This window comes from Protopterus annectens, chromosome 10.part0 (genome assembly GCF_019279795.1).
Source record: "Protopterus annectens isolate FY-2018-M chromosome 10.part0, PAN1.0, whole genome shotgun sequence".
Taxonomy (NCBI): domain Eukaryota; kingdom Metazoa; phylum Chordata; order Ceratodontiformes; family Protopteridae; genus Protopterus; species Protopterus annectens.
This window is the reverse complement of record NC_056744.1, coordinates 1,636,992,168-1,637,001,243: the sequence shown is the minus strand read 5'-3', so window position 1 is coordinate 1,637,001,243 and position 9,076 is coordinate 1,636,992,168. Positions and strand designations below refer to the sequence as shown.

The following is a 9,076-nucleotide window of genomic DNA, read 5'->3' as shown; positions in this document are numbered from 1 at the left end:
TTCAACACACACTTCACACAAACCATACTATCACTATCTAAACAACACAACCCTCCTCCCCTCCAACCCACACCTTCCACTAGTAATCTCCCCACTGCCTTCTCTTTTTCTCCTGTACCTACCTCCAACATAAAAAACTCTTAACTAAACTTAAGCCCACAAAATTAGCAGCAGACAACCTCCCAAGTGAATACTTGCAAATCACAGCTGATGCTCTGGCCTACCCAGTATCCATCTTGATTAACCGATCTCTGTCAGAAAGTTACGTTCCCACACTGTGGAAAGTATCACATATAATGTCCCTCCACAAAGGCGGCCCCTCCACAGAACTAACCAATTACTGCCCCGTAGCTATTCTCTCTCCCCTCTCCAAAATACTAGAGAGATGCATACATTCTCAGGTCTCAGACTACCTCCTTATTAACAACCTCCTTTCCAATACTCAGCATGGTTTCCGACCAAACCATAGCACCACCACTGCCTTACTCTCCTTTACTAACACTATCCTCCAGCATAAAAACAATGGCTATCTCTCCTCTGCTACTTTCCTAGACCTATCTAAAGCATTTGACATGTTCCCACACAAACAACTCATCTCTGTCCTCAATAACCTATGCTTCTCTCAATCAGTCACCAACTGGTTTCAGAGTTACCTGTCTGACCGCCAACAATCCACTGTATGGCAGAATGACATATCTCCCCAACTACCTGTCTCCATAGGGGTTTCCCAAGGATCCATCCTTGGACCCCTACTCTTCTCTGTTTTCACCAATAATCTAGCCTCTGCCACCAAACATGGCACACTCATACAATAGAAATTCCAACCACGATAGATCACTAGTAACCAAAAAATTCAGTAACCTTGAATCCTGGAATCTTCAATAAAACGTCTTTATTCAAAAACTGGACCAAAACAAGAGAAAAATTCCTCACGTAGGCACTAAGCGCTTTCACCCTTTCGTCCTAGGGCATCATCAGAGTACAAAAATAGGCTGATCATCATCCCTTAAATACAGAACTCCTAACTGTTAATTATACAATTGTCTAGTTAAAACATTTGTCTCCTTAACTAAAGAATTAATCAGAGAGAGAGAGAAGTTAAAGCAGCAAAACCTAGCCAGAACTTAAAGCAGTACAGCAATTAACATATTAAAATATTAAAATGTTGAAATATAAAACGTCCAATGTATACAATACAAACCTTATAAACACAAAGAAAAATAATACATAATAATGAATAGTAACAATAATGATAAATAATATAAATCAAAGGACTGTTAAATGACAGTTAAATGAATCATAATGTTAAAACCTACTGTTCCAACCAAGGAATTGTGTATATCTCACCCTAATAATTAAAACTAATACGTATGAAATCTAAAAAGTTGTATAACCTTATAACAATAAATACCTAAAAATTGTTGAATAAATATTAATAAATAATAAATATTATTAAATATTTAAAATATATATATATAATCTTAACATTAAAAATATGATGATTGAATAAATAATTGTAAATAATAAATGTGAATAATAATTAGTAATAATAACCACAAAAAATATTGATACAAAATACATAAATATATTGACAATGTAAAAAATATATATATAATAGTATGTAAATTAGTATAGTTGTGCTCACATAATATGATTAAAACTAACCAACTCTTTGACTGTTTAAACAATAACTAAACTTGTATAAATAATGTGTATTGTTGAACCAATTGTTCTATACACTGAATGCTATATAAATTGTGATTTCAGCTTAAGTATGCTGGCAATAGATATTTGATCGTTAATGCCAGGCCACTTACTGGCATTTAATCTAAGTTGCCAAAGACATTCTTTTGCTTCTAATAAAGTTTTAATATCACCACCTTTTTGTGCGTTATTGTAAGGTATTCTGTCAATCAAGAAAAACAAGAATTTTTTAAAATTAACACAACTAATACTATGATTATATAAGGCACTAGTCTGTCTTTGATTCCTAATGTCACTCAAATGTTCGATAATTCTTGTTTTTAATTTTCTATTAGTTTTCCCTATGTAATATGCTTGACATCCTGTACAGGAAACTGCATATACTACCATAACCGAATCACAGTCACAAACTCCAGGACATCTAATAGTCTTCTCATAATTAGAAATTAAAAGATATGGTCCATTGTTAATGAATCTACATATGTGGCATGCACCATATTTGTTCATCTTAGATTTCCTAAACATGTCATTATTTACACATTTTTCAAACAGGCTTTTTAAGTTTTTACCCCTACTAAAAGTAACCTTAGGTTTGTTTCCTAAAATATTCACAAGTTCTGTGTTAGATTCTGTGATAATACTCCATGAATCATGTAACACTTTAACAATTTGTTGAGATTTTTCATTAAAAGGAATAACAAAAGTGTCATGTCCGACAACCTTAGAATTTGAAAAATCCTTTGGTGTTAGTCCATGCCTTATTATAGGTTTATACAGTGTCAATCTGTTCCTTATAATGCCTTGGCTAATATCAAAAACAAACTCTGCAGGGTAAGCTCTAGCTAAAAACATGTTTTGTAGTTTAACAAGCTCCTATTTAAAGACTTAATCATTACTCACAATTCTAGACAACCTCACCATCTGTCCTTTGACTAAGTTTCTCTTCTGATGGACACGGTGACAACTGTCAAAATGTAAAAATGAATTGGAGTAAGTCTTCTTCCTATAAATGTTAGATTCAAATTTATTGTCTTGTATAGATATTGTAATATCTAAAAATTCAATTGTGTTATTTGAAATGTGACTTGTAAATTTTAGAAAATCTGTTGTTTATCCTATGTAAGTAATAAAATCATTAAACTGGGCTTCAGTACCTCTCCAAAAAATCAAGATATCATCCAAGTAACGTAGGTATAATAAAACCTTACTCCAATAGTTGCTAGTAAAAACATATTCTGATTCCCAAGCGGCCAGGACTAGGTTGGCGTAAATGGGGGCACATCTTGCTCCCATAGCTACACCATTTCTTTGTCTGAAATAACTACCATTAAAGTATATAAAATTGTTTTCCAACACTAGTTCTAACATCTCTGATAACAACCGGTTCTCCGAACTCATACAATACGCAGATGACTCAACCATCATCTGCTCAGCCCAGTCCCTACCCAAACTGCAAAAAGTCACACAGGAAGCCTTTTCCTCTGTTGAAACTTGGTTATCCGATGCCCAATTAATACTCAACCCAAACAAAACTAAACTACTCATCTTCCAACCCACCAAACATACTCAAAACAACTCTCACTTTAACATCACAGCAAAAGACAACACCACTATATACCCAACTGAACACACCAAATTGCTAGGAGTGGAAATAGACAATAAACTAAAATTTGACATTCACATATCCATGACCATAAAAAAAGTCCACAAAAAAAATAGGAGCATTATACAGAAATAAGCAACTTCTCACCAAAGCAGCAAAGATTTCAATAGCAAATTCCCACCTTATGTCCACCCTACTTTATGCCTCTCCAATATATACCAACCTAAGGCAATGCAATCTAAACAAGCTAGAGACCGGCTACAACAAAATCGCCAAATTCGCCACAGGGACATCCTACCGTAGTCACCACTGTCTCTCACTTGCTGAACTGGGCTGGCTTGAACTCCCTCACCTCCTTCAATGCTATCAACTATCACTCGCCCACAAACTAGTAAACCATCCACTAAATTCCTATCCCTCCAGAATCTACTCCAACCCTATCGCACCACCAGACCACTAAGATCCAGCAACAAAAATCACTTGCAGATCACTAAAGCCAATAACTCTGCTGGTGAAACACTATTCTCTTGCGCCATAGCCAAATTATGGAACTCCCTCCCACCCACAATTACATCCGTACCATCATGCACCCACTTCAAAACTTTACTAAAAGTGCACCTAAAAACATGCTGGCTATGCCCTTACAACTCCCACTCTAATATCACCCACCCCATCCAACCACTACCTTTCTTTCCACCCCACTAACTACCTTGATTATAAGAAGCTCAGATGCTCATAAGCCTAGTACTTATTATACAGCAATAACTTCTTATTGTAACATTTGTTAATGTCTGTTATGTACTTCACAAATAAAGATTCTAGTTGTCTACTGATGTACTATGTTCTTCATCTGTAAATATGTTTGTAATTAATTGCTATGTTAAATTGTTAATCGCTATGTAATCCAATGTAACTACTGTCTGTTTATCTTAACTGTGGAGCTTTTCTTCCTGGGCCTCCGCTGAAAATGGACCTACTTCTAGTCGGACACTCCCGGTCACCAAATGTAAATAAATAAATAAAATAAATAAATGTATCCTACCTAGCATCATGCAGCAATCATGTTCCTCAGTCTTGGCCCTGTCAATATTGTGTCCAGTTTTCATATCAGCTGCCTGTATTGGAATGGGTCAAAGGTTTTGTCCCAGCATTCCATTCTCAAACTGACCTTTTTACCCAAGTATAAAATTGTATCAGGTTTGTCTGACAGCTCCTTTTGGCTATGAAGCAATGTTATATATTGGTCTGGAAACTGATGTCCTCTAGAAAAACATCCAGCTTCCCCAGGATTCAGTCCACCCTGCCACTGTGATAAGTTTAATAGGCTTGTATTTCCTTAGATTTTTACTTTCCTCCCTTAACACACCTGTTGCTGTCCACTCCTATGACTCTCTCAAGCTGGCTTGTCTACTATCTCCATTAGGGACCTTCCAGCATGTTTACTGCAAGGTCACAATTGAATGATGACCTAGTGTTTCAATTCATCTACATGCAAAATAAGTAAGAAGGTATGTTTTTCTTTTCTTTCTTTCTTGAAATGAGAGACATTCCAAAAAGTAAACATTTCTCAGCATTACACCAGATATCTTAGCACACCAAATGCAGCATACAGGAAGACTGACCTTGAGCAAATGTAATCTGGGGAGGTTCATATCACACAAACTGAAATCAGACTACATAAAGAAAATCTGTTTTATGGCTTCCCATATTCTTGAATCTGAGAGTACCAGATCACAAATATTAAAGTGTAATAAAGGTTAGTATCACTATTTTCATATGATGTCTATATTTTAATGCTTCAGGTGTTTAGGAACTAGGTGAGAAGTATCATGAAGATTTCTCTCAGACTGTTACTTTACAACCTGCATATGAAGTTTGTTATTTAGCATCATAGGATCATAGGAGACTAATAGGCTAATGATCCTATGGCCTTTACAAGCCTAGTTGGTTTTCAGTAGAAGAATGCTGCAGGAGGGTCTGGGAACGATTTTTCATTCCTGTGGTGTTTGCCTTCTCAACCTGAGTATGTGATGATGGAGTTCATACGTTTTAAATAGCAAGTTTTGGAAGGGTGTGGTAGGACACCCAACACAATCAAAAGCACTTTTTCATTTTTTTTTATTTTAATTTAATTTATTTAATTTGCAATTTACCTAGCTAGTGTCATTTATTTTGCTGCTTTTAAAGTTTTATTTTCAGTTTTGCAGGGCTGCACTGGTCCTACCATTATCCACTCACTGTACAAGAAAGTGTGTGTGTGTGTGTGTGTGTGTGTGTGTAAGTTCTGAGTTCGATCCCTTGCATTGCCTGTATCTAACATTGTGTTCTATGGAGCAGTTTGGAATACAGAGTGAACAAATGCAATAAATAAATAAATAAACAAATAAATAATGTCTATGTTGTTTTTTATACTTTTAACCCCTCCAACTGCCCTCCCCAGTGATAAGAAAACTTAGGCCAATGGTTTGCAAATGCTTTTGTATAATGCACACACACACACACACACACACACACACACACACACACACACTTCTAGTAAAATAGCCTTTATTATACCAAATATGACATTATGTATATTTTGACGGTTCCCTATCAGATTGCCAAAGTGTCAAAACTCCGAAGACCATATTGCCAAGACCATATCTCCAAAGTTTTGAAACTCTGAAAACTGTCTATTGGGATCACTGTATAGCGTGGAACCCAGGATTTGCCATTTTCCTCACTGTGGTGCGATCACAGAATTGGTATATTTAAGTAGCAAGGGGTGTGAGGGTCACAGCCCCCCCCCATGTAGGGAGTGCAAGGGGGGGCTTCCGCCCCTCCAAAAATGTACAGGTAAGTTGCTGTGTTTTATTTTCTTGTGTTATTTTTGTTTAAGAATTTCAAAACTTCAGACATATGGTCTCGGCCATATGGTCTTCGGAGTTTTGAAATTTCGGTGATCTGATAGGGATCCACTTTGACATATCAGTGCTCAGTGTACCTCACTGTAAACCACTATGAAATAGAAAACATGGAGCATCCAAAATCATTTTAATGGGTTACACCTCACTCATTGACTTCAAGCATAAAAATGTTAATGAATTAAAGGAAAGCTAAAAAATTCAAAGAAGGTACAATTTTAAAGCTTGGCTGCATGTTAAAGCATTTATATTTGAAATGCTAAAGGAAAAGCATTTCCAACAGACGTGTTACAGCATGACAAACCTCAGGTTTTGCATGAAGTATTAACAGTGTCCAGAGGGTTTTCCACTGTGGAACTTCAAAATGTGTGCATATGTATGTGTGTGTGTGTGTGCATATGTGTTTGTGTGTGTGTGTGTGTGTGTGTGTGTGTGTGTGTGTGTGTGTGTGTGTATGCGCATGTGTGTGTGCGTGTGTGCGCGTGTCTGTGCTTTGTTTTCTCTGTTTTCTTTTCAAGCCTGGATATAAATTAGTGACATGCCCATCTTTGTTTGTATTCACATTGGTAAAAATTACTTCACAGATACAGATTTCATTTGGCATTTTTTAAACCATTTAAATTGAAATCCTTAAATCCACATATCAGCAACATATGTAGCAAGTTACCAGTTGAGTATTAAATGTGTTAACATCCGATATGCTTTGTATCCTGGTATTCCTTTTTTTTTTTTCAGAAATTTTGGATTAAAGATATAAAACCAGTTTATAACACTCAAACTGTCACTAACTAATCTTGGCAGCTAATACAGATGCTGTTTATTTTGCTTTCCCTGTCTTCTTTCAAGATTACACTTCATACATGTGAAGAACTACCATAAGGGAGACAGCCAATGTATAATGGAAGCCATTTGTTTTTTTAATTCACACTCAAGTTACATTCCTGTTTACCCTGGCACTGGTGTGCAGACCGGCTTAGGAGCACCAATCACTTTGTTTAATTAAACATCTGTGATCTTTTACTGAACATTCCCAGAACCTGAAGAAAGCATTATATAGTGCCTGATTATAAGCACATTTAGGAGTTAACAATTAACAATTTAAAATAATTCACATATATTTATTTTTATTTTATTTGTTTATGTAGGTGGACTGGGTCATTTCTATTTTCGACCATAAATTTGTTACATAAATGATACTAGAATCAGAAATGACAATGCAGCGACAGTACCTGCTTATACTCGTAGAGCAGTATGTTTTCATTATATTATTAAAGTATACAAATGAACAGGTTAACGATAGTTTTCTACATTTGTTTTAAAGAAAGAAAACACTGTTAAGAAGTGCAGTTAGTCATTGCTTACACTGCTGCATAGGAAAAAAAATGAAGAAACTGTGCTATGTACGTAGCAGATTTATTTTACAAGCTTGGAATGCATATTACATATATATCCCAAAGTTACAGGATGCTGCTTCAACAAATTCAAAAGGCAGAAATTTAATTTTTCCACTGGAATATTAATTTTGAGAAAGTGAGAAATAAAATGTATATGCCCATTGAAGATGGCTATGCCCAGTCTATTCTTAATGTAATTTTTACTAGTACTGCTATAACTCAGGAGAGACACAGCCCTTGCTGGAATGTTGTGGAAAAAAAGCATTTTGATTCCCAATGAAAAAGCCACATTTACATAGTTCAGTTCACTGACTTTGGCTTTTCGCCGATAGCACTTCAACCAACCATACAACTACAACTGCATAGAAAGCTTTATATTACTGATATTCCTTTTATCTTGTATCTATTTTTCATTTCAGAAATCAGTCTTTTTTAGAATTAGTACTGTAATTATCACTTGTTCATGTGAGTGAAGCTAGAGATGACTCTGGGGCAACATAACTACATTTCTGAGCTGAATTATTATGCTCAACAGTTTATTAATATAAACTTTTAGCTGAAAAATTACAAAAAGAGGGAACATTTAACCAGCTGGGTGGGGACTATGAATGCTGTTCCTCCTTTATGTCCTTCTGTCAGAGATACACATATACACACACGTACACACATGCATCACACATGAGCATACACACATGCACACACAAATACACACATACATACACACGCGCATATGTACACATATTCACACATTTATATAAAGTACAAACACACACAAGCATACACATTCTCACGTACACACACACATGCAAATATGCATATGTACACATATATACACACTTATACAAAGCACACGCACACACACACACACACATATATACAAACGTACCTGCACATGAACACACACATACATACATGCATAAATACACATATATACACTTTTATACAAAGCACACATACATACACATCAACACACACGTGCACGCACATGTACATGCACACATTATGCACATCCATACAAAGCACACACATCATGCACATGCATGCACATATGTACATGCACACAGACATACATGATCATACAAATCACATACAAATGTACATATTTCACAAACAGAAACATCAGTATTTAGTCACACACACATACACTTGGCACACATGTTCCCACACACATGTACATGCACACACACACACACATGCTCACAATTCCATTATTGCATGTGACATTCATGTATATCAAAATAGGCAGGAGCATTTGGCCACCACCTGTGTAGACACAAATTCCAGTGATAGCGTTACCAGAGCAGCTCCGTGAAGTACACCCTTTAGCAGTACACAATCTGAATAACAACAAAAATACAAACATGTATTTTATGTCTCTGAATGTGTGGGAGCATACAATGGAGCAGACACTATAAGAATCTAAATGTGTGCTTACAAGCACCCCTCTAACAAAACCACAAACCAAGCTATCA

The 9,076-nt window shown here is 35.9% G+C and overlaps 1 long non-coding RNA gene across 1 annotated transcript in view; it reads right to left on the bottom strand.

Moving 5' to 3' along the window:
* Positions 1–8,606: 8,606 nt before the first annotated feature.
* Positions 8,607–9,076, bottom strand: part of LOC122813825 — a 176,571-nt gene continuing 176,101 nt past the window's right edge. Inside the window, exon 3 of the long non-coding RNA XR_006366734.1 lies at positions 8,607–9,076. This exon is cut by the window's right edge and continues 430 nt beyond it. This is a non-coding gene — a long non-coding RNA (uncharacterized LOC122813825).